General features: G+C 34.8%; 1 non-coding gene across 1 annotated transcript; it reads left to right on the forward strand.

Moving 5' to 3' along the window:
- Nucleotides 1-8,009: 8,009 nt before the first annotated feature.
- LOC112135360 (small nucleolar RNA SNORD2) lies at nucleotides 8,010-8,078 on the forward strand. Its single transcript, XR_002916653.1, has one exon. It is a non-coding gene; the product is annotated as a small nucleolar RNA SNORD2 (small nucleolar RNA).
- Nucleotides 8,079-27,041: the final 18,963 nt, after the last annotated feature.

Consider the following 27,041-nt stretch of genomic DNA (forward strand, 5'->3'; position numbering starts at 1 on the left):
ATTCTAGTTAGAAAATTTCAAGTGACAAAAATCTCATTTAAAAAATATTTTTTTCTATCTCAAAAGGATTAAGATATTATTTCAAATTTAAAAAGTGATTCTTCTGCACAAGTAACCTCATCCATGGCAAATATGTCATCTATGTCAAACATAGCATACAGACAGGCACTGAAATTCTGCTGTCAGTAATGTGTTTTGTGTTGATGGTTTCTAACATATTGATATGAGTGTGTTTACTAGATAGACTGAATCCATAAAGTGGAAGAGAGAAAAAAATAAGATCTTCAATGTTTTCATAGGGTAAGTTCACCTAGAAAGGGAAAGCAAACATCACGGAGAATGGGGTATCCATCTCCTCAAGTATTTATTCCATGCCTATATCAAAACATTTCATGTACTCCATCAATATATATACCTACTATATACCCACAAAATAAATAATAAAAAATTAAAAATAAATAAAATTATAAATGTGAAAAAAGAAAGGGGAAACCAATAAGTCGTAGAAGATAGAGGCTTCACCCTTCTTTTGCCAATTTTTATTTGATATTTTTTTCAAGTCAGGCATTCTGTTGATTTTTCTATACCTACAGGATATGAATTCTAAAGTGCTTTAAAATCAGACAGTTTGAACAAAAGTATACAGCAATAGCCTAAAATCAATTATTATCCCCATCTTGCTCATATGGAAAGGAAAATGGGCTGCCCCTTCTGGGTATACTTGGCTACCTCAGTCCACTTTGAGGGTTTTCTTATGGAAGAGTTTTAGAACACTTTCAAACTCCATTCCTACAGAGAAGTCATCATCCAATTCTACATTTGCTGTTCCTTGCTTACTCTGTAGGCTCATTGGTAATTGTCTTATTTGGCTACAAAATTCACCAAGAAAACTTGAGGAAGAGAAAAATGAAAATGATTTTGGAAATATCAAAATTCTAAGAGTTGGAGGTGGCTTTTATAAGGACAGAAATGGTCAAGTAAAATCTAATTTTGGGGATCCTAGCTGAAGTTTTTGATATGCATAGATATACTCTATCACAGAAGGAGCAATGCACTAATTTGGATCAGGTAATAAGAAATTTAGTGGATATAATGTCCTTGATTGTCTTACTGTTGAATGTTTCTGGGAGAGTGAAGCAAAGGTAGCATTTCAAGTGAAGGACCAACCTAGAGTAGAGCATCTATAGGACCTCCCATTCCTTCCCCACACCCACACCCCAAAATCTCCCCCATCTCCACATATAACCATACACTCAAATACCTACACATCTATACAACCATACCCAAATGTTCAATCACACATGCGTAACTATACATATATAAACCTACATGCACTAGTAGCAGAGCCATCCAGATTGGAACCTAATAAAAATGAATTGCTGACAAACCATCTTAATAACTGAAGAGCTGGGGAAGGAGATAAACAGATTACAGATACTATTACTAAGCCTTTCATCCAATATGAATTCAGGATTGTTTGAAACATATGAATAAGCCCACCCCAAAAACTTGTTTTGCACATTTTTCTAAACTTGATATGTGTGTGAGTGTGTATGTGTATGCAGGTGAGTGTGTCTGCATGTGTATGTTTCTTTAGCTAATAGTAATATTGTTTAATGATCAAGTAAATCCATCCCTTTTAATGTAAAATTATGGTGCTGGAGTTAAATATATAAAGTTTTGTCTCTAAGTTTCCCTGCAGAAACCCCTAACCTTGGTGATCTGAAGAGGAAGTCACGAAGGCAAAGGAAAGCCTTTTGGTAGGACAATTTTTTCTATAGGTCCATTCTCTGATCTTGACCTGGAAAAAGTTTAGGCCAATGATGAGAAGATGCTGTTTTTCAAGAGATATGAAAAAACAAGTCTGTTAGGAAGATGGAAATACTTTGCTTCCAAATATGTATTTACATTCCTCCTTTGATCAATGATACATACGCTTTCCAGCTGCTTGGCCCTATGTCTTGATTCTTTAGAAACTGTGAAAGATTAGATTTTTGAAGTTTGATTATAACCAATGAAATAGATTAAACAAACCTAGCTTGTACTTTGTCATCTTTATTATTTTAAACATTGATACCATAACAAGAAAAAAAAAACCCAATTATTCTATTATATGCATTCCTTCTTTTATTTAGGATTTTAAATAATGAATAGTTAAGTTGTTTTTAACTGAATCTTATTCCTTTATATCTTAGCTTATTAGTGCCACAGAACACTTGGTCAGTCTATATATATACATATACATATGTAGTAGTCTACTACTATTATATACTATATACACATATATAGACTGATGAAATGTTTAATGTATACATATACATATTAAACCTCTACATACTTGTTAGAAACTCACAATGTTTTATCTTCATGTCCTTAACTTAAAGTGGAAATTTCTAAACCATATTTAGTCACTGCACTTCTTTCCCTCACAAGTATGCCATTTAAAAGAGCTGCTATCATTTTGAATATCTTTCCTGTGCTTAAGGCATTTAAGCATTCTATTGAGTATAAAGTATTTTGGTGTGATGCTCATAAGAGATGCATTAAGTCAGCAATAATATGATTCTATTAGTGTAGTTAATACTTTTATTAAAGGCAATAAATCCTGTATTATGACTTTGGTGTGCTTTGTATTTTTCCCAAAATGCTATTACATTTTATATGATCTTGTGTAAAAGATATTAAAATAAAAAATACATGTTCTTAGTATAATATTGAAGGTAATAAATGCTAGGGAGATGTAAATATAATTTTTAAAATACTTACCTATTTTCCAAATTTTAAATTATCTTGTAAATGACAATTTTTTGAAGAAGCCAAAATACACAAGAGCAATAATTAGATTGATACTATTCAATATCTTAAAATGTAAATAGGTCAAAGAGCTGCTTCTTGAAAAGACCCTAAAGCTTGGCGTGTAGAAAAACTGATACAGTGTTTAAATATTTATTGATTATTATTCATGCTTGAAATAGATTGTTAAAAAAACAAAAATTTCAAAAATTTGGAAATAAGCAAAATTATAATGGAGTATCTTTTCAGTGTTATACTAGAGCTTAGTGGGTAGTTCTAACAGTCCCATTCAAAGATTAATTTATCAGTGGTTATGCAGTTTTCCTTAACTGACTTTTTGTTATTGTACAGGATATTTTACAACTCTGTAAAGGTTGACATTAACTTGTAGAAAAGTGATAATGGTGCAAATAATATTTGTGAGATAGTAAATAAAATGGATTTGGTCCTGTAGAGATACAATTAATTTATTCCCTAAGAAAAGATAATTCCCAAAGTTTACAATTTTATTGCCTTGTGGAACATTACCCAGTATTGGATAGATTTTGACATTATTATTTCAGTATTCTTTTTTTCAGTTCCTGTTAATAACTTTATTTCTCCTACACTCCTTTAAACCACCATTTCCTTCTAGGTGTTCCATAAATGAATTACTTAAGTAAATCTTTGAAACACAGTCTCCCTCTTATATTTGTAAGAAAGTCATGTTTGTTTATTTTAACCTTTTAGAATCCATATTTTAGCCAGGCACAGTGGCTCACACCTCTAATCCCAGGACTTTGGGAGGCTGAGACAGGAGGATTGCTTGAATCCAGGAGTTCAAGACCAGCCTGGGCAACATAGTGAGACTGCATCTCTATAAAAAATAAACAAAATTAGTAGAGTGTGGTGGTGCATGCCTGTAGTCCCAACTACTTGGGAGGCTGAGTTGGGAGAATCACTTGAGCCCAGGAGGTGGAGGCTGTGGTGAGCCAACATCCTGCCACGGTATTCCAGCCTGGGCGACAGAGCAAGAACCTGTCTCAAATAATAATAATAAATTGCAAAGGAAAGGAAAAAAACAGAAATTCATATTTTAACAAGTTTTTCTTCATTTTGTTCTTCCCACTTTAGCAGAGATACATATGAAGCTGAAATTGCATACAATCTGTTGCAGATTTCTATACTACTGCTTCAAGGCTTAATCTTTCTAATTACTTATTATAACTTATTAGGTCTCTTTCTAATTACATTTTCCATTACTATTTACCTTCAATTATCTTGAATATTTTCAGTGTCTTCAAAAATTTTAATTTCTAAACATTTCTCTTAGGTTTACTCCTGTGAATTGGCTTCCATTATCTATCTATTAGAATTAATAAGCTAAATTGGGTTTATAATAACATCTGTTCATCTTTCTCCCTCATTATATCTTTATTTTTAGCCATACTTACAAGTTTTTTAAACTCCCAGCTTACATAGGGTTTCCCTCATGGGTTTTTATTGTATTTTGTGAAAATTTTACTTTATGCATTTTTTTTTCAAAAATTGATATTATTTTCTAAACAACACGGCATAACAGCTATTTACATAGCATTTACATTGTATTAGGTATTATACATAATCTAGCAATGATTTAAGGTATGATGGAAAATGTGCATAGAATATGTGCAGGTACTGTGCCATTTTATATAAGGGACTTGAGCTTCCCTGGATTTTGGTATCCACAGGGGCCCTGGAACCAATCCACTACAGATACTGAGGATGACTCTATTACCCTCTATTGTCACATACAAAGAAAAATGATTTAAATTGGCAGTTGGAGGCTAATTACAAATGTTTTGAAGAATATTGTGTGGTCCATAGTGTGACAGGAGGGAAGTCTGACAACCAGCTGCCATGGACTCTATGGGGTGCATCTTCTATACACCAAGGTCAGATCCTCATTCTTTTATGTCAGAAACCAATTCACCCAGGGACAATAAGATGCTCAGTGATAGATTCACACTAGGCTGATGGATAATGCTTATTTATGGTCATTCCAGTTCACATATTTACGGAGCAGGATATGTGCTTTAAATGGGAAGAATGTCATAGTGCTTCCTAGAGCATTTCCTACCTCCAAATTAAGATAGCCATGACATCTATTAGTAATCAGAAATTTAGCTGATATGAGAGGAGTGACAATGAAGACAAATGGATAACTGGATAGATTTTAACTCAGACCATGGAGAAGCTTGAAGAGATCTCTCTGCCATATACCTGTGGAAACATTTTGGTGACCAATGTGGTCCTATCTCCTATATTCAACATTAAGCCCTATTCACTATTGCCATCTACTTTTGTCCTGCGGAACTCCTTCATTATCTGCATACATACTTTAGATGGATTGATGGAGATAAAACTGCTCCTGTATGTAAGCTGTTCCTTTACCACTGTCTATATGTTGATTTAATTAGTTTAACTTATAGAAGATAATATTTTTCCATTATGGTACTTCACAATCCGCTATGTCCTGCTTACAGCAGGGATAATGGCAAAATAAGGAAACATGCATATGAAAGTGAATTATTGAAGATGACTTTGAATAATTGTATTCAATAGGTACAGGCCAGGGCCTTTAAGTCTGCATTTTTAGTAAGCACCATGCATACTTGTGTTTACTCTGTGGTACCTCAAAGGTTCTGCTGGCTTCCAACTCTTCAGTTCTGAAGTACTCCTCTCATTTATTGAATTATCTAATTATCACTATAATGAAGGGAAGTTGGGGCCGGGCAAGGTGGCTCATGGCTGTAATCCCAGCACTTAGGGAGGCCGAGGCAGGTAGATCACGAGGTCCAGATATCAAGACCATCTTGGCTAACAAGGTGAAACCCCGTCTCTACCAAAAATACAAAAAATTAGCCGGGAGTGGTGGCGGGCGCCTGTAGTCCCAGCTACTCGGGAGGATGAGGCAGGAGAATGGCGTGAACTCAGGAGGCGGACCTTGCAGTGAGCCGAGATAGCGCCACTGCACTCCAGCTTGGGTGACAGAGCAAGACTCCGTCTCAGAAAAAAAAGGGGGGCGGGGCGGGAGTTATTCCATTTACTCAAAAACTGTCAGGACCAGATTATGGATTGCTTCAAGTTAGGAGTTACCCATCTCAGGTCAAGAATGGCCAAGTTTTTAGACCACATTTTTCCATAAGGGAAAACTTGTAGTCCAACAAGCAAGCTGGGTTTTGCTTTTATGTAGTTACTACTCATAATGGACAGGAACCGGAAATAATGTGGTTATGTTTACAATGTAGGACTTAATGTTCAGATGTTCAAGCCATGTGGAAGGTCACAGTTTCAATAATAGAAGTCAAAATCAGAGTTGTTTAGTCAAATTGAGTGGGGGAAACAGATTACATGACAGCTAGAAAGGGCAGTAGTTTTCACTCAGTACTAAAGCTAGCAGATTACTCTTGATCCTACAGCAAGGACTGCCTATCTTATTATTTAAGCAGTCATAGTAATTGATTAGATAAGAACGATTAGGTTGGTGCACAAGTAATGGCAAAACTGCAATTACTTGTTCACCAATCTACTATCTTACTTTATTCCTTTCATTAGAGCAGAGATTTCTGGGTGGAGAGGATTGTCCTGTAAGTCCACTTTATCTGGCAGATGTTCAGAGTTAAAGCAGATCATTTGGCATTCTCCTCAAATTTCTAGCTTCTATATTATCACATTCTTAGGAGGCACAAGCAAGAATGCACTGTCTGATCAGTAACAATAATAATATATCCTCTTTGAGTGAAAGAACAGACATTTGAGTGAAATAATAAACTCTAAAAGGTGGGAGGGTGAGAGGAATATGAGGGTTAAAAAACTAGCTATTGTGTACAATGTTCGTTATTCAGGTAAAAGCCCAGATTTCACCACTATGCGTGTATCCATGCAACAAAACTGTGCTTGTAACCCCTAACTCTATTTTTAAAAATATCCTGTGAGCTCTTTTCTTATATGGGTCAGATTGTAAATCTTCAAAGTTTGTCTCTTCTCTGAACTTGTGACACTTATTTTTATGAAAAAAATAATATTTGGAAATTGTCAGCCCTTTGATCTTAGATCATGTTTTAAAAACTATTTATAATAGAATTAAAAACTATTTCTCATAGGCGTATGAGAAAACATTTGATCAGGAGATTGATAGCTATCAAAAACAGCATGAGCCACATGAGTTGTAAGTTTTCTTTGAGTCTAGTATCTTAAGATTTTAAGATTTAGGGCTTGTTTTCTTTATAATCTCGTTCTTGTTAGGAAACTATATTTGCCACTTTTATGCACACCTTACCAAATGTAGGACCAAATAAGATGTTTAGTCTTTTCCTCTGTTTTCCACGTCTATTATTGACCAGACAACTCAATCAGGAGAAACAAAATACCTCTGTTTCTAGCTGAGCTATTTTCTTTTTGATTACTTTGGTCCCGTCGAACTAAAACAAATCTTCCCTGCTTCCTATCAATTGTTTTGCTTTCTTTGTATTTGCTTCATTACATTCTTGAATTGATTTCTTTTGTCTGTTGGGTACATTCAGCTCTGATCTTTTATTCCTCACAAATATTTAAGTATGTGACAACTGTAAAAGGAAGAAGATAATTTATACCTATTTTCTATGTTTCAGAGTTTACCACCAATGTTTCTCCAGCAGAATCAAACAGTCAAATAATTCACTTTGACTTCTAGGTTAGTATTGATAGTATTCAGAAAAATGGTGGTTCTTCTGAAGGTCTCTTGTTTCAGCTGAACAGTGAATCATGACTTAATTTTCACTGCTCATTTGACTTTTTGTTGATCACAAGGAAAGGGTGAATGTATTCATTTGTTTAAGCTGAAATTCGAACTCTAACGAAGAAAATATATGTTCAGATTCTGAGTCAAACCTGTAACTCATTCTAGCCCAGTGTTTTTAACATAAAAGTATTCTACAGTGAAGACTTAAATTTTCCTTATGATTTCATCAGAAATGGTCAGGAATTAACCCACATATCAATGTTTGAGGAGATTTTTGATAGGTACTAAATATTAATTCATTGTACAGCAACTGGTTTTCTATTAGAGAACTCAGTATTATTTAAAATTAAGATTATGAGCTCTGGTGCCAAGTCACATGAGTCTAAATATGTCCTCTGCCTCTTACTGGTTTTGGATTTTGAGTAGTTTGCTTAAATTATCTCAGTCTATTGATTTCTAAAAAAAAAATCCTATCTGATGAATTGATGACAGTCATCTTTTGAGAGTGACCTGAAATGAAAAGAATACTCATTGCTGGTCACTTGATTATTTGAGCATAATTCCTGTTCTAAATGGAATACATGGTGTGAAGTAGAGGTGACATTCTGATGTGGGATTTGTAAATATGTACCATGCCAAAAAACAAAAAAAAACCTACCTCACAAGATTAAGTGATATAATGCATAATGCATATAAAGTATTTAGAATATTAGAATAGTTTCTAACACGTGCTAAGTACACAACAAAAGTTAAGTATTAAGTTGTGTACTGAAAAACATGCTAAGTATGTGTGATGGTTACTATTGACTGTCGGTTTGATTGGATTGAAGGATGCAAAGTATTGTTCCTGGGTTTGTCTGTGAAGGTGTTGCCAAAGGAGATTAACATTTGAGTCAGTAGACTGGGAAAGGCAGACCCACTTTCAATCTGGGTAGGTACAGTCTAATCAGTACCAGTGTGGCCAGAATAAAAGCAGGCAGAAGAACATGGAAAGACCAGACTGGCTTAGTCTTCCAGCCTACATCTTTCTCCCATGCTGGATGCTTCCTGACCTTGAACATCGGACTCCAAATTCTTCAGCTTTGAGATTCTTGGATCTTCAGCCACAAACTGAAGGCTGCACTGTCAACTTCCCTACTTTTAGGGTTTTGGGACTCAGACTGTCTTCCTTGTTCCTCAGCTTTCAGATGGCCTATTGTGGAACCTCACCTTGTTATTGTGTGAGTCTATAATCCTTAATAAACTCCCTTTTACATATACATCTATCCTATTAGTTCTGTCGCTCTAGAGAACCCTGAGTAATACTTTGCATAAGAAATTAAATGTTCCTTCAAACATGAGTCTACTCTCCAGAATTAAGAGTCTACAGAGGGAAGATAAGCTTGTTTGAACCATTACATGTAGCATCAACGTGTTCGGCAGTCTTAGCTTATTATTATTACCCCTACCCTATCTTACTCAGAAAGTTGCATTTTTCCTCCCCCTCTCAAAAGAACTGTAATTAACGTGGATTTTATTCAAATTTAGTTGGGAAGGCAAAGCAGCTTAAACTTCCCAATTAGCCTATATTCCTCCCTTAGTCATACCTGTCAAGTCTTTAATATTGATTCCCTTCTCTATGAACAGCCCTTCACCACCCTCTCTCCCTGTAATATTCTAAACCAGAAAGACTAAGTTTTTGTTCTTACTCTACTGCCATGCTCAGAAAATCAAAACGTGTTCAATTAGTTAGCTGTTCTCTTTTCTTCCACAAGTTTGACATATAACAGCCTCAGTTTAGCAAATTACATTACAACAAGGGAACAATTGATGTGGAAGAAAGAAATAAAGTGCTGTATGACTTCAGAGGTGGAATAATTTATTTCTGTTTGGAGATGTTGTGGGAGGTTTCATGGAGTACATTACATGTGTATAGTAAAGACTAACTCAGCAAGCCTGGATTCTTTGAAATCTTCACATTCCAAAGAAAGGTCTGATGCTTAACTGGACCTAGAAGAAAAGCCCTTAGAATATCTTCTCTTTGTTTTTCTGGGGCCTTGGGCCAAGCCACATTATTAGCCAGGTTTATAGTAACAATGTGATGTATAGTGAGACATTGGACCATACAGTATCATATCAGTTTGGAATCTGGAAAGGCTGAAGATTATGTAAATAAGTCAGCCATGTTGGCACACCATGTCTACATGCACCCTCTCTCCCACCTGCAATAAAACACTGGACACCAAGACTTGGATAAGTTTCCCAGTTTGGCAATACTGCATGTATGTTATCACACATTATTGCTGAGAGAATTCAGTGTGATTCATATTACTCCCTTGGGAAAGAACAGCTAGAAACAAATAGCAAGTCTCTCCTGGACTCTATCTATTATACCCTTTTCCCTTGCTGATTTTATGCTATACCCATTCATTGTCATAAACCATAAATATGAGTATAGCAGCTTTTCTGAATTCTGTGTTTTTCTAGGGGACCTCTAAACCTGAGGGTGTTCTTGGGGAACACTAAGAACAACACTTCATTTGCACTTTCAGTTAGATTTTGAAAAATGAATACACTTTTGGAAATGTGGAAATGAGTAGGCAGAGGATGGAAATAGACAATAATAGGAACACAGGTTGCTTGAGATAGAAGAAACTAGAGGAATGTTGTGAAAAAAGAGGAACACTACACCGTATAGTGGGATCAATGAACAGTTCAGCCAAATGTTGCATTAAATATTCTTTAAAAACAAGTCTATTACCTCAAGAAGCTTAGACAGTGGTGAAAAGATAAGGTTCAACTAAATGAATAAATCAAGAATAATATGAGGCAAAAGATAAACACCAAATGGTCTGGGCTAAATGAGTTGGGAGGAGGGACTGTTGTGTGAAACAATATAATCTGAAAGAACTCTATGAAAGTTTCTGGTGGCCTAGATATATGCAGATGGGCTACAGCCAATAGTTCTGAGAGCAGTGTTCCCAACCCCTATTTTAATGTGTAATAAAAATGAATTATATCATTACTAACTCAACTGAATAAAATGCACAAAAATGTCTTTAGTGTCTGTTTTCTCTGATGTCACTATTTGAATTTAAAAGGTTAATTTGTAAAATAAATCCATTTTCATTATTAATGAACTCTGCATTTGCAAATTTGTCTACTTACTAAAATTTATTGGCAACCCAAAAGTCAATACTTACTCACAGTACTTTCAAGGTTATTTGCAGACATGTGCAGAGCAGTGAAAAATGTGTGTCACCCGATGCACACAATCCCACATGAGGTTGAATGTGGTGATGTTTTGCCTTCTGGTTCTGCTTTCATACTGTAAACAATGTAATTTTCATAGTCTATTTAATACTATATTTTTTGCATTTTAATTCTCTCTTTTTTTGGTGATTTTGCTGTTTAAGACGACCCCCAACTGTAGTGCTAAGGTGCTGTCTGGTGTTCCTAAGTGAAAGAGGGCTGAAATATTGGTTTTGGAGAAAATATGGTATTGAATAAACTTATTTAATCATGAGTGATAGTGCTGTTGGCCATTTTCAAGCAGAGTAAACAGGCAACCCACAGAGTGGGAGAAAATATTCACAATCTATACATCTGACAAAGGACTAATATCCAGAATCTACAACACACTCTAACAAATTATCAAGAAAAAAACAAACAATTCCATCAAAAAGTGGGCAAAGGACATGAACAGACAATTCTTAAAAGAAGATATACAAATGGCCAAAAAACATATTAAAAAATGCTCAACATCACCAATTATCAGAGATTTAAATAAATGAAAACCACAGTGTGATACCACCTTACTCTTGCAAGAATGGCAATAATAAAAAAAAACAATAAATAATAGATGTTGGCGTGGATGCAAGGAACAGGGAACACTTCTACACTGCTGGTGGGAATGTAAACTAGTACAACCACTATGGAAAATCATGTGGAGATCCCTTAAAAAACTAAAAGTAGAACAACCATTTGATCCAGCAATCCCACTACTATGTATAAACCCAGAGGAAAAGAAGTCATTATATAAAAAAGATACTTTCACACTCATATTACAGCTGCACAATTCGCAAATGCAAAAATGTGGAACCAACCCAAATGTCTATCAATCAATGAGTGGATACAGAAACTGTGATATATATATATATATATGAATACTACTCAGCCATAAAAAGGAATGAATTAATGGCATTCCACAGCAACCTGGATGAGATTGAAGACTATTATTCTAAGTTAATGGAAAACCATACATTGTATATTCCCATTCATAAGTGGGAGGCAAGCTATGAGGATGCAAAGGCATAAGTATGACACAATAGATTTTGGGGACTCAGGGGGAAGGGATGGGGAGGGGGTGAGGGATAAAAGACTACAAATTGGTTGCAGTGTATACTGCTCGTGTGATGGGTGCACCAAAATCTCACAAATCACCACTAAAGAACTTACTCATGTAACCAAACACCACCTGTTCCCCAATAACCTATGGAAATTTAAAAAAATAAAAAAAATAATAAAGACAATCGGAGTACTATAAAAATATTAAATAAATTATCTTTAAACAGAAACCACATAATACATAATATGCATTTATCAGTTGACAAAAATGTTATTTCTAGAGCCTCATGGGTATCTAACTCTGTATTTACATGGAAGCAATGGTTCAGTATTTGCTAATTGTGTTTGTGGTGACTTCATAAAGCATAATTACTGTGAATAACAAGAAATGACGATAGTTAAAATATTGTCTTAGCAAAAGACTTTACAGTAAACACAGGGGCTATATTGCACATTAATTCATGTCATTTCTTTTGTTTATACTATATATAAATATAGGGATATGAAAAAGATCTTTTACAAATAAGTAAACATTTTTGCATTACAATTTACTGAAATATTCTTCACTTAAAGAAAATTTAGTTGCAACTTGACTTTCAAGGAAATGAGAAAAAATTATCTGTCCATGAAGAAATTATCTACAGAGATTAGTTGTGGCAAATTAAATGAGATGAGTAAGTCACACAGTAATGCTGAACTGGAAGTTGACTGTTAAGCTAGAACTTTCTACCACGAATGGGAAGTCACAGTACTTTGTAAGTACTATAGAAATATTTGTAGGTTCTGTGTTTGTAAGTATGATAGAAATAGGAACTTCCTTACTTATGGTGTTTTTTTCTTTCTTCATTTAATTGAACTTATTCTGTGTTTATGGAATTATATATTTCACTTTATTCAAAGTTGATCATTAATAATAAACTTCAAAACCTAAGCAGTCATGACAGTAACCTAGAATAGACAAGGACTGCTGTCTTACCCTACAGCTATAGAGACTGGCCAACTGAAAAACATTTACACAAGCTTAAGGAAGCAGTATAGCAGGGTGGTTAAGAGGACAAACTCTGAAGTCAGATTTCCTCCACTAAATCTAGCTATATGGCCATAAGAAAGCTGTTAATACTTTCTATGTCTTGGTTTCCTTTGTCAATTGACCTATTAGTAATATTTATTTTGTGCTATTGTAAAAATTAAATTATATGTAAAGCACTCAAAGTAGTGCCTTATTTATAGTAAATATTCAGTATATTATCAATTATTATTATATACTCAGCTTCAGCAAACTATTTCTCAATGGCATGCAAGATCAACAGATTTCTTTAAATAATCAGGAATTTAAATTTGTAGATAAAATTTTCAATATATGAAAACATTGTGTAATCAATTATAACATATGGATCAACTGGTCCACAAGCTAGTAGTTAGCAACTTTTTCATAGCCAAGGAGAAGATTATTTCCAAATCAGTAACATTAGGACTCTACTTAATTGTCTAGAAGTTTACTTGGAGGATGAATGTATGCAGAAGAAGATGTTTAATTATAACATTTTATTTTATTTATTTAATAGAAATAATAAAATAAGTAGGAATTACTAGGAACGTTCATTATCTGAAAGCCCCCGAATTTTTCTTTCCTGTGAACCAAGTCTGAAGACATTTTAGTTTATCTAAATCGTATGAGAGAATAAGAGTAGCAACAACTCTGTATTATCCTTCTCCTTAAGGACACCATTCATATAAATTACTGCTTTAAATAACTTACCATGCATTATTCTTTCTGGATAAAAGAGAATATTAGCAGATAGAAAACCGAAGAATATCAAGTTATACTTTTTATTACTTTGAAAAATTTTATTCATTAGATCAACAAAACAAACTTTTAAAGGTAACTTTTTAAAAGATAAATTTAAAATTTAATCTGAAATCCAAATCAAATGTTGTACCAATTAAAATATTGTTTTACAATCATTTTTAAATTGTGATAAAACAAGAAAGAGGATTACAATTAATTCACTCTAATTTTTCTAAAGCATCATTTATGTATGAGGAATATTACATCAACTCTTTAATATAAAGAAATCTCTGTATCCATATAGCCAAGATTAACATTCTGGTATCCCCTCTGAAACTTCTATATGTCTAACATTTCTGCTTATCTAGGCACCAAGACCCTTGCCCAAGCTACAAATTAAACTATTCTTTTTCAGATGTATGTGTTAGACAAGGGGTCATACACAAAAGAAGCAAATACTTTTTTACCTTTTATTTTAGAAATTATGACTATTTAACTGGAATAGAATTTCTAAAATGTTCTATTTACCAGGATTGCAATTTCTAAAATGTTCATGTAATAAACAATATTTAAAAAATAATCTTCAGAATTTCCCAAGAGAATGGAAAAAGTATAAAGAAGGGTAAAAGGGGAATATGAAGCAAAACCTATTAAAGGCCCATTCATATTCCCTAATAAAGAGGGAAGGCGATGTCAATTTGGGAAAATATTTTGTCACACACAGGGAGAGACAGAGAGAAAGGGAGAAAGAATTATTATGGCCGGCCAATAGCCAGTGCAAGAAATAAACTTTAGGCACTTGAAAATTTCCTCAAGCCATAAGAATAAAAAGTGTTACTGTTTTAATTTCCAAATTACAGAAACTGAGAGAGGCCTCCCATGTTGAAGAAAGTATACGCCTAGGCAAATGGTAATCTTATGAGTGTTTCTTTCATAATTGTGTGATAATTCATATTTCATATAAAAGATCTCATTTATGTTAAAAGATATTTTTAAAGTGACCATTTCTTTTTGTTCTTAGTAAAAATAATGCTAGTTACAGAAACATAAACTAGAGTTTAAAAGTTCTTTTTTCCTGGAAAATCAAGCAGATGACCAATACCTTACAAGAGATTAGTAACTGTAACAGGTTTGCTTATGCAAACCTCCTGATGTGGTTTGGCTGTGTCCCCACCGAAATATCATCTTGAATTCTCATGTGTTGTGGGAGGGACCCAGTGGGAGGTAATTGAATCATGGAGGCAGGTCTTTCCCATGCTGTTCTCATGAAGGTGAGCGAGTATCATGAGATCTGATGGTTTTTTAAGAGGCAGTTTCCCTGCACAAGCTCTTTCTTTGCCTGCTGCCATCCATGTAAGACATGACTTGCTCCTCCTTGCCTTCTGCCATGATTGTGAGGCCTCCCCAGCCACATAGAACTGTAAATCTATTAAACCCTTTTTCCTGTATAAATCACCCAGTTTCCAGTATGTCTTTATCAATTCTTTATCAAGAATTGGCCTAAGACCAGTCATCTCCAACCTGATAAATCCTCCAGTTCCAGGGGTTGGAACAAAGCTATTCCCAGGGACATAAAGAGATAAGAAAAAAAAAATCTTAACTTTTTTTTTGAAAAGATGACCAAAGGCAAAATTTACCCATATATACCATTCAGATAAGGATTTCTCAATTCATCTGTCCTTCAGGTTTTCTCAAATATGGACTCATCTTTCTTTTGACTTTTTCTTAAAGACTCAAGGCATAAAGTGATAAGAACGGACAGGAAGGCTTGTAAGAAGGCATTTTTTTCACTGAGAACAGTTTTTAATTAAGATTAAAGTATTCCTAAAGGTTTCTGTTTCCTACAAAGCAAAGTATAGTTTGAGGTAGAAAAGAAAAAAAGAAATGAATTTGAGTTCAGACTTAATGATAGACTACCTCACTGTCATATTTAAACAGATGTCTACAAAAGACCTCAGCACTAAGGAAGTGACCCCCAAGCATGAGGATTAAGTAACCTCAGAGGACTATGCTTTTCTCAGTTGAGGACTTCAGCCATAGCAGCAAGGGTGTTTGTATTGAATGTCAATGACATCTCCAGGTTTCTCAACAAGCAAAATCTCAAAAGCCAGATCAACTAACCAACAAACCAAACAACAGCAACAACAATGTTGAATAAGCAAAGTTAAATTCATTAATCGTACTGCAGTACAAGAAAATCACCTTGTTTTTTTTTCTTAGTAGTGTTATACAGAAGTGAAACACCAAAGAAAATCATTTGTAATATATCGGAACCTAGGCTTTGTGAATTTAAATGAAGTTTTGAAAGACAGAGAATTGGTTGAAATTTTAGTTTATAAGATAAAACTTTAGATTACTTGCCACAGTAAGCAAGGGTCTTGAAGCAATTCTTGACAAGTAACCAATTTGTCCTATGAAATAAGCTATTTTAGTTGATTCACAGTCTTGTCTTTTAGAAGCAAGTATTTTCTCAATCAAGTAGCTAAGCTGACTTTGCTTATTCTCAATATTAGTTAACCTATTAATAGGAAAGTATTTCCAGTCCCAATATTGTCCAACATAGAGACAGGAAATTATGTTGGCTTCAGTTTTAAAATCATACAGTTAGTGAGGGTAAACTTTGATTTTAGTCTCAGAATTTTTTCCTAAAAAATGCTTAAAAGATTAAACATTTTTCCCAAAGACTAAAGTATTACATTAATTTTCTGAATTCTAGAACAGTCTTTACACATTTGTTTCTGCATTATTCAATAATTTTTATGGTAAATTATGTACTCAAAACTCACTCTATGGAACCACCCACTGAGTGTGGACAAATAATGTGGATATAAAAAAAGAATGCATGTGCAATGTAAATATTTGGTCAAGAAATAAACACTCATCATTTATTGAAAAAAATTCTAAAATATGATGAATATGCAAGTGGCAAGAAGGAATAAGAATCACTTGCCCCACTAGATATTTCAATGGCTATTAGATGTTGTATCAAGGTTGTTTTATTTTTCAGTCTGAGAAGTCTAAGAAGTAGAACCGAATTAAGTAAATAAACGTCCACTCTCCAAAACACTCTTTTTGCAAGTGTTAGCCTATTTTTCTGTGATTTTCTGCCAAGATATTCATGCTTTATATGCAATGCTCACAGCAAAGCATTCTTGTATACATTCCTTTTTATAAAAAATCTTTTACCTGCAACTTGGAAAACACTTGAAGCTTATGTACAGAATAGTGATCGATAGTCTTATTGCACCTGCAAGTTTGTAACTCACTTCAGAGTTTTCTGCTGATGTTGCAGATAAAAAGAACATCTGTTGAGTACTTTATAACTTGTTTTAAAATCCTGAGATTAAATTTAGAGCATGAATATTTACTTTATATAAATGTATTTGCTTCCCTAAATATGAGGATTAAAATGCTGTATGGATATATGAAAGTTATAATCTAAGTATTTAAATAATTGTACTAAAAGAAAGGAGAGAAGTTTCTAATGTAAATTTTGGATATCATATTTCAGTGACTTGAAAAGAGAGGAATTAACATTTTTTTTTTCCTCTGGATGGCAGATTGGAAGCACTGTGAGCATGCTTCTTCCACTTGGCGAGACAAAATAATGTGTAGGGACTCATGCTGTGAACTCGTTTTTCAAGAAGCAGCACAGGAACTTAACGGGAAAACTGAAGGAAACCACAGTCCTCTTGAAGGAAGCGGCAGGCTGCAGCTTACACTGCGAGCCAAGTGGAATACTGCAAGCCCCCAGAGCATAAGAGGAAGAGAAACTGCCTCTGGGATATGCACTCCCACTGGGGAACTTGGCAATCCAGGCCACCGGGAACAACATCGGACCGCGCTTTGCTCTCCCAGACTCCAGCAAGAATGGAAGGTAGCCAGCCATTCCGGATCCTACCTCACAGGGGACCTCGCAGAAGGCAGCCGGCTAACTCAGGAGGCGGCCACAGGTTGAGAGAAGCTCACAACTGAGATGCGTGATATAATCTCAAGCAGGGACAAGCTCACTTAGCCAGAACCGAGCGATGAGTGGGAAGTATGTTGTAGCCACAGGCACAGGAGCTGGATGCCCTGCTTTGTGAGGGGACCACAAAGGCCGTGTCCTCAAAGCCACAGTTTCTGTCTCAGTGGGAAAGGAATATGGCCTGGGTCAGTATTAAGTTCTGGGCACAGACTGCCTTGAAACCTAGCTAGCTGTTGCTAGTGGAACACTGCGTGTGTGAGACGTGCCTTGCCAAGTGCGTGGGAGCTGGATGGAGCTTACTGCCACCTGCTACTCTCCACTCCCCATATGGACTCTTCTATGCATCGGGGCAGCTGCACTACTTCCTGTGGCTAGAAGACTGCCCTTTGATTCCCACTGGGGCTGCTGCTTGTACCAGCACATGGGCATTCAGAGCATGAACTTGCCTGACTCAGCCCCGTGCTGGCTTTGCCCCTTCACTCGCCCTGGTAGCTTACTTAACACAAAGGGCAGAAACTTTGGGGAGCTCTATGGCCCTGTCCATTGCCTGAGACAGCAGAGTACCTCCCTGAGGTAGCATAAGGCAACACAAATCCTCCTGCTACCACCACAGTTGGCGTTCTTTTGCAAGGGCCATTTCTTGCCTGGAGACCAGCTGACACAGTCCATTGCAGCATCCACAGACACAATAACAAAATGCCAAGGAAGGAGAAAATTTGTGTGTGACCTCAGCTATCATGGCTGCCTGCATCACGCTGGCTAATCAGGAGGTCCAGAGTCTGTCTACATAACCAGTTCTTAACTACTAAAATTGGCATTTGATAAAGTCCACACACTAAGGCTATTTATACCCAAAGAATCTCACAGAGTCTATGTCACTCCCTTGCCAACCCCATCAGAGCTGGTGCTGGTACCTGCTGCTGGGAGACTTGAGTACAGGTCACATACATCCTCAAGAGTCAACAAAGTAAATGTGTTTTGTGTGTGTGGGGGGGGGGGTAAATAAAAAATATATATAATGTACCTGTATATATGTGTATTATATATAATGCACACATATATATGCATTACATATATTCACTATATATTCATATATGTATTCATATATACATATATATAGGAATACTAATCAGCAGTAAGAAAGAACAAAATAATCTCTTTTTAAAATCTTTTGCAGCAACTTGGATGTAGCTGGAGGCCATTATTTTAAATGAAGTTACTCAGGAATGGAAACCCAAATACTGTATGTTCTCACTTCTCACCTATACAAGTGGGAGCTAAACTGGGTACACAAAGACATACAGAGTAATATAATGGACACTGGAGACTGAGAAGGGGGAACGTGGGAGGGAGATGAGGGGTAAGAAACTATGCATTGGGTACAATGTACACTACTCAGGTGACCAGTGCAGTAAAATCTCAGACTTCACTGCTGTACAATTCATTCATGTAACCAATAATCACTTATACCCCTAAAGCTATTGAAATACAAGAAATAAATGAGTAATTACAAAGATAATTATATTTTAAATTCTTTAAAATATACTTGTCAATCATTTTGCAGTTTCAAATGATGGAAACCTAATTACAAAGTGAGAATTGTTTTGCTCTCATCTCTGGAAAGAATGGTGATGTCATTAGAACTGACGGACTAGTCAATACATAGATTTGATGCTGTGAGGACTCAACACTCCACCCTCAGCTTTGCAATTATCTTTGTATTCACTTCACTTTATTGCTCTGCAAGCAGTGAGCAGTTTCATCTACATAGTGGGAAATACAGTTATCGAGAGCTCTTGAGCTTCATACTTCTCCGTTTCTACTACCATTAACTCTCTTTATTCCCAATCAGAAAAAATATGGTTCAGGTTGATAGGGTTTAATCTTCCCATGACCAGAGTTAGAGCCACATAATACACTTGCAGCTCTCATTGGAGAAATACAGATGTAAGTGGGAGGAGGGCAATATGGGGAGAAGAGACAAATGTTGACTCAAAAATATCAGAGATGTTGTTTTTTAAAATCTCCTCTGAAAAACATAAAAATGCTGTATCAGTTACATAGTGTTGGTTACAATAATAGAAAAGTTGACTCAAACTGTTAAGCAATGTAGATATAGACAGATAGAAATACAAAATACATGAAAAGCCTAGAGGTGTATTTGACATGATTCAACATCTCAATAATGTCCCCAATAGCTCAGTTACTTTACGTCTCTTTGCCTTGACTCTGCAATATGAACTTTAGTGAAGGGGGCTGTGCTTGTGATTGTAAGATGATTACAGTGAGCTCCTGGACATGGGTATCTTTGTACCAGTATTCCCTCCCAGAGTCCTAATACTCACACTTATTGAAATATCTTAGACTCATATCTATCCTGTAGCCACACTTGGCCAGGGCAGTGGAATATTCTGATTGTTTATGTCCTCCTCTACTTTTGGAGCTGGGAATGGACACAAATGGATAAGTAACATAACTTGAGGGCTTTTGAGAAGCAGAAAGTGCAGAAATGCTTGCTAGAATGTAACCTAGATTACCTGCCATACATCCATCTCTGTGGCATTATTTTTAAGTTATTTTATTGGGATGTTATTTAAATGGAAGTTAATAAAATTTAAATAAAGAAAACATTGTTAGAGCTTATATAAGTAATTTACTCCTCCTTCCAGGGAAGCCAAACAATAATAAAATCCTGGTTGTTGATCACCAGCTTGGTATTTTAATGAAAACTTTTATGGTTGAGTAAGAAATCACAGTTTATATTTAAGACTAAATTATTCCTATTCCCTCTTTCCCATTCTATATGTTTGTAAAGGAATAATTGGGTATATCTCTGGAGAAAGAATGAGAGAAATAAGACCAGATCCCTAGAGAGAATATAACTGAACTTATCCAGTTCACTAAAGGGATCAGCACAGCCAGTCTGCCCTAAATGCTGGCAGCAAGTAAAAGAGGAGCCAGAAAGAGACAGAATGTGCTTTGAAAGAGTGCTGACTTAAGCATAGTGACTTGTTCATACATGTCAATTTGCTCTTCTACCTTAGGGAATACTTCAAGAGAGAATGAAGAGACGGGCAAAATCTCTTTTCCCTTACTCCCCTGAATGAAATAACGCAGAAAATTTAGGGGTTCAACTTTTCAATGAAGAGACAATAATTGTGTACCTACTTTTTTAAGTAACACATTTCATATCAGGTAAGAAATCAGCATATATATGTGTATATATATATACACACACACACATAGACATATATATATACACATATGTATGTATATATGTATATATATGTGTGTGTATATATAAACATACACAATTACATATGTGTGCATTTGCAGATATAATTGTGTATATAATAAAATTATATATATGTGTATTTGTATATTTTATTCTCTGTAAGTTGTGTGTGTCTACATGTATCTTAAAATTATATCTATTCAGTGACAAGGGAAATGGATGAGAGATAGAAAGATCAATAGTTGAGCTCACTGAAGTGGGCCCTTCGCTGGAGTCAGAGTAGGAAGAAGGGAAACAGGCAGAAACAGATTTTTCAACCAGTTTATTTATTGTATTGATTATGTGATGATGGGAATGTGAACATTTTTATAAGCATAGTTATTCCTAAGGCTTGGGAGTTTATTGATCCAGTTGAGTGTGAAAACTTTAGCTAATAGACTGTTAGCTACTCTACTTGTTTTTGTGTTTGTTTTGTTTTGTTTTGTTGTTTGTCTTTCTTAGAGGTAATCCACCAATACGAGCCATTTATAGGTACAATGGAATTGTGGTGCTTGGTAAAGAAATAAACAGAAAAAAATATTGACCCAAGTCCTGAAATTCAACTCCTTTTCACCCCTTCTGTTCATGTTTAGATTCTATTTATTTATAGATTATTTTTTAAATGGCATTGCTTATTGACAAGGGCACAGTAGAACAAAGAATTTAGCCTCTTTTAGGCTACTAAGCAGTCATTGTGTTAGGACTGACCCATGAGAGTTCATGAAAGCAGATTTTTTTAATAAAAAAGCAAAATTTCCTGATCTTACTATGTACTACACTATTTCATGTTAGAGATCTCTAACAGAAATGAGGATGCAAGGACCCTCTGTCAAAAGTCTTCAGGGCACTATGTGGCCCTCCTAGGTTTTGCCACTTGCCTAGTTTAAGTGTTAGAGCCAAAAAATTGCAAAGACATGACTCACAAGACTGTCTGTCGATCAAGCGTAAAGGGGCCAGGCTATAGGGGATTCGAGCTGCATTAAAGCCAAACTTAAAATGGAACACAAGGTCTTTGGCAGAAGTGACAATAATTATGTGAAGACAGTTATCAAACAGCATTGCTATTTCTCCATTTTTCTCTTCACCTTACCATAGTCCTTTCTGGATTCCAAGTGAGACTCCTCTGACTAAGAACAGTATTTCTCCTGCCCTTACTATATAGCCAGGCAGTATCTCACTGGCCTATCCAATCAGTCACTAGCTTTGTTCTTAGTGGTAAAACTCACGAGATCTGTCATAAACCCTGTCTTCATTATCCAGGTGCTCCTTTCTTAGGGAACTGACTGATGTATAAGATTTGACTTGTTTCAAATATTTCAATGTAGAGTCTACCACATCTAAAGCTAGCTGATATCAACCCAAAGACAAAAGTGCAATTTACATTGTAGGAAAAGGAACATTAGTTGTTCCAATGCTATTCTTTTGTTTAATAAGTGAAAAGGAAAATATGATTTTAGGAGTTTGATTTCTATCAAGATTCTACATCACATCATTTCTGTCTATTATTTTTATCACTTTATTCATTTATTTCACAGGTAACTATTTTAGTAGATTACTATGTAGTAATGATCCTAATTTTTACATATATTTTGAGATTATAAATCTCATTTCTGGACCATCACTGTAAATCTGGATCCCTTTATATTAAGAAGAGTGTGTCAATTCAGCACCATAAAGTTATGTTTGGAGTATTATTAAATATTAATAGTCTTGTTGGAGTCTAATCTTGAAATAGAATTGGAAATGAACTCAGGCAGGAAAGTTAGTATCTACTCCCTCCTCTCTGATCACTCTCAAATTCATTAATGGAGGATGGCATTGAATGGCCATTTGTTTGCATAATGATACTGTGTTTCTTGTATTTCCATTGACACTGTTAGAATGAGTGTGTGAAACCAAAATATTTTTAAATTTAGGGTTCATTTGTAGAACTTGGTAAATCTAGCTAACTGGACAGACTGGCAGTGTGTTTGGAAGCCTGTTACACTGATGGCTCCCAGTGATCACATCTCTTGACACTCACAACCTAATAATACACCTTCCCTTGTATCTAGTCTGGGCCTGTGATTTGTTTGAACAATTAGGATATGGGGAGAGCAATACTGTCCCATTTCTCTGCCTAACACAAAAGACAACATGGAAGCTTCCACCTTTGCATTATGGGAAGCCCTAAAACTCCACTATGGAGATACAATTTGGAGAGAGACTCTATGGGGAAGGGAGGCCCTAAGACTGTCATGGAGGCAAGATGTCAGCCATTCAAGACATCCAGTGCATCTCACCCTCTAAATTGATCGATCAGCTGAAACATGGCCTCATGAAAAACCACTGGCACAGAGAGCTGAAGACATCAAATGCAAATGAATGGTTGTCATTTGAAAGACAGTGTTTCTGGGAGTGGGGAGAGTGGTTATTCAGAACAGACAGGAATGGTGAAAACTGAGTATCTCCCACCACTATCCCCATTCTCAGCCTTAGCCATGCAGTATATAGATTTAGATTTGGGGGTTTGGCCTGGGCAACAAAAGTCTGGAGTTTATCTTGTACTTAGAGTATGAAATGATGAGACAAGTTAATTAGACAAAACAATATCAGGATTCTCACTGAATAAAGTGTGGTTGTTACTTATGGAACTATATGTCCTAATAAGATCCCCTCCTGTAGCACATTTCACGAAGTACTTGCTACTCTCATGAAGTAGTTGCTACTTTGCCTTGAGAAGGAAAAAATGTGGGTGCACAGGATGTTCTTAGTTCTTAAAATCTTTGTGAGAGTCAGTACTCCTTGCATTGCCACAACTGTCAGACACTCTGCTCTGAGTTCATCATGAAAGGAACATTGCCTTTTGAGTTTCCTTAAAATTCTGCTTCCAGTTGTCTCAATTTTAAATTGCTGTGCCTCGTGGATATGCAGGGAGGTTATTATATGTGTGTGTCTGTGTGTGCACATGCAAGCATGTGTGTAAATTCATCCACAATACTTTGTAGATGCTAAAATGACTTTACAATATGATATTTGACTGTATTTTTGTCTAACCATTCAGGCAAATTTTACTATTTTATTCAAAATGAGTAGATTTTGCTAAGAATATTAAGAGTTTTTCTGGAGCAGCTGTTTTTAAAAATATTTATATATATATGTCAAATACAAATACTGATTCTCATATTAAGTGTAAAACTAACCTTTTATAAAAATAATACATAACATTAATGCTGCACATGTAATGAAAACTTGTTATTTTGAAAATCTCATAAAAATACTTTATGTTTATTACATTGTCAAATTAAAAGTATGATAATTTTTTTCAATGTGTAGTATATGAAAATCACTTGGAATAATTCTTGAAAATATGTAACATTAACCCATATGTCTAGATTCTAATGACTAATATGTATTACTATAGAATTTCATTTAAACATATGTTTCAAAGCTACTTACTGGAAACTTAGTAAATGAATCAGTAAGAATAATGAAAATATAATATGAAAAAATTATATTTTCTATCTTATCAGAATTCTTGTGACACTTTAGTAAGAAATCTGATTGCTATAAAATGCTAAGTTTCTACTCATTATTATGTTTGCACCTCCTGCAATTGTGACTTCAGTAATGTGTTTTCACTGTATCATAAAATCTGAACGGGTTGTGGTTTTCAATTGCTGTCTTCTGTTTTACAAAATTACATATAATTATTAGGTAATATTTATTAACTATGTTTACCTTGTATGGATAGTTGCTTATTCCTATAGTGTGTAGAGATATATATTTTCAGCAACAGTATTTTTAAACTGTACTCATTAGTAACTATATTAACCCTTCATTAACATGGATATACACAAAATTGTTTTAAAATTCTTAAGGAATAAAACTTCACTAGTAATTTGCTACCTGTGAATTTGTCGTAACATAATGTCAAAGCAATCATACTTTAAGTATGTGGGTATTTTTTAAACTCACAGGTAGTTATTTAGTAATTTGAGGTCATATGTTAATTTCATACTCATGTTTTGTTATTTATTATTTATATTGATACAAAATGTTACTGTTAGTATTTATGTTATTGTGTTTATGTTATAGTGTTAATGTAATTAGTATTTATGTTATTATGAATTGGTTTTATTATGGGATGTTGAGGATGGTTGAAGTAGCAATGTTTTAGTAGGTAACATCACCCTCAAGCAGCTAGAATAGAATTAACTAACATCTTATTTAGTGACACCACAGAATACAATGCTACAAGTTCTACCAATACTGGAAGCACTTACGACAATTTGGGATGTGGACAAGAGTAATTTTCAGGATCCAGAGAGGACAACTGTATGGGAATGGCCTCCTGTCATGAGCAGAAACTTGATAGAGAAATAGCAAATCAGCAGGGAAGGAATTTTGAAAATAAATATTCCACCCTCACTCTCTGACTAATGTCCATCTCCTGAAAGTGACTCTCTTTATTTTAATTAAGGTCATGAGGCAAGAGAGTCCACTGATATAGTTCAGTTTGTCTGTCGGGGTACAGAGGATTATAAAGAAGGGTGCAGAGTGAATCTGAAAAGCAAAAGAAAATATCCAGTATATATTGGTAACGAAGATTTTGGAGAACCACTGTTTTAATAAATCAGTATTTCATATAATAATTCAAATATTATGTCATTGATGTTTTCATATATTATATTGTATGTGCTTTGCAAAGTTGACTTCATTGTAATATTTAAGCATTCATGTCTCTACAAGTTGAATATTGGTTCCATAGCATCTTGGATACTTTCTAACTGAGGCGCTATACTAAATCTTACCACCACTTTTTAGGAGTTTCTCTCATTTTTCAAGGTCAGTTTATATTGATTTTATGTCTCAAAGGAATTAAAACCTCTATGTATTTCAGAGTTAAGTGGAAATTTGCCAAGAGATATTATTATTTCTTTTTTGAATCACAGATTAAAGAATTACATTTAAAAAAATTACACCTGCCTCAATTTGCAGTAGGCACTCATTCATGATACTATAGAAGGATGGATGTGATATAACTAGTAAATCACTAAATAATGAATCTGTTTGTACACTCTGGCAATTTGCTTTACTAGAACAAAAAGAAGTCAACTTTCTACAGTTATTTATAACATAATATTTCATAGTTTACATTTTGTGTTCTTTATTTGAGCATAAGTAGTGGTCCTAATAATACTGACAGCTGAACTTAAAAGCATGCAAAAACCAAGTTTATCAATAGTTTTAGAAGAGAAGAAAATGAGTAAATAGGAACTTCAAGTTTGAAGTAAGTAGATTAAGAATGTGTAGAAATAATGGGAGTCTCAGCTTCAACCAGTAGCATCAGGTAAAATTATAAAGAGTTTAAAGAGTTTATAAACCATCTTATACTCAAATTCATACTGGACCAGGAGGAAAAAAATATATATATATATATAAACATATATATAAACATATATATAAACATATACAAACATATATATAAACATATATATAAACATATATAAACATATATAAACATATATATAAACATATATAAACATATATATGAACAAATTATATATGAACATATATATGAATATACATATATGTTCATATATATATGAACAAAACATATATATATGTTTATATATATACTTTAAGTTCTGGGATACATGTGCAGAATGTGCAGGTTTGTTACGTGGGTATGCACGTGCCATGGTGGTTGATGGGTGCACCCATCAACCCGTCATCTACATTAGGTATTTCTCCTAATGCTATCTCTCCCCTAGTCCCCCACCCCCAGACACGCCCCAGTGTGTGATGTTCCTCTTCCTGTGTCCATGTGTTCTCACTGTTCAACTCCCACTTATGAGAACATGTGATGTTTGGTTGTCTGTTCCTGTGTTAGTTTTCTGAGAATGATGGTTTCCAGCTTCATCCATGTCCCTGCAAAGAACATGAACTTATCCTTTTTTATGGCTGCATAGTATTCCATTATGTATATGTGCCACATTTTCTTTATCCAGTCTATCATTGATGGACATTTAGGTTGGTTCCAAGGCTTTGCTATTGTGAATAGTGCTGCAATAAACATACATATGTGTGTGTCTTTAGAGTAGAATGATTTATAATTCTATGGGTATATACCCAGTAATGAGATTGCTGGGTCAAATGGTATTTCTGT

Source organism: Pongo abelii, chromosome 8 (genome assembly GCF_028885655.2).
Source record: "Pongo abelii isolate AG06213 chromosome 8, NHGRI_mPonAbe1-v2.0_pri, whole genome shotgun sequence".
NCBI classification, from domain to species: domain Eukaryota; kingdom Metazoa; phylum Chordata; class Mammalia; order Primates; family Hominidae; genus Pongo; species Pongo abelii.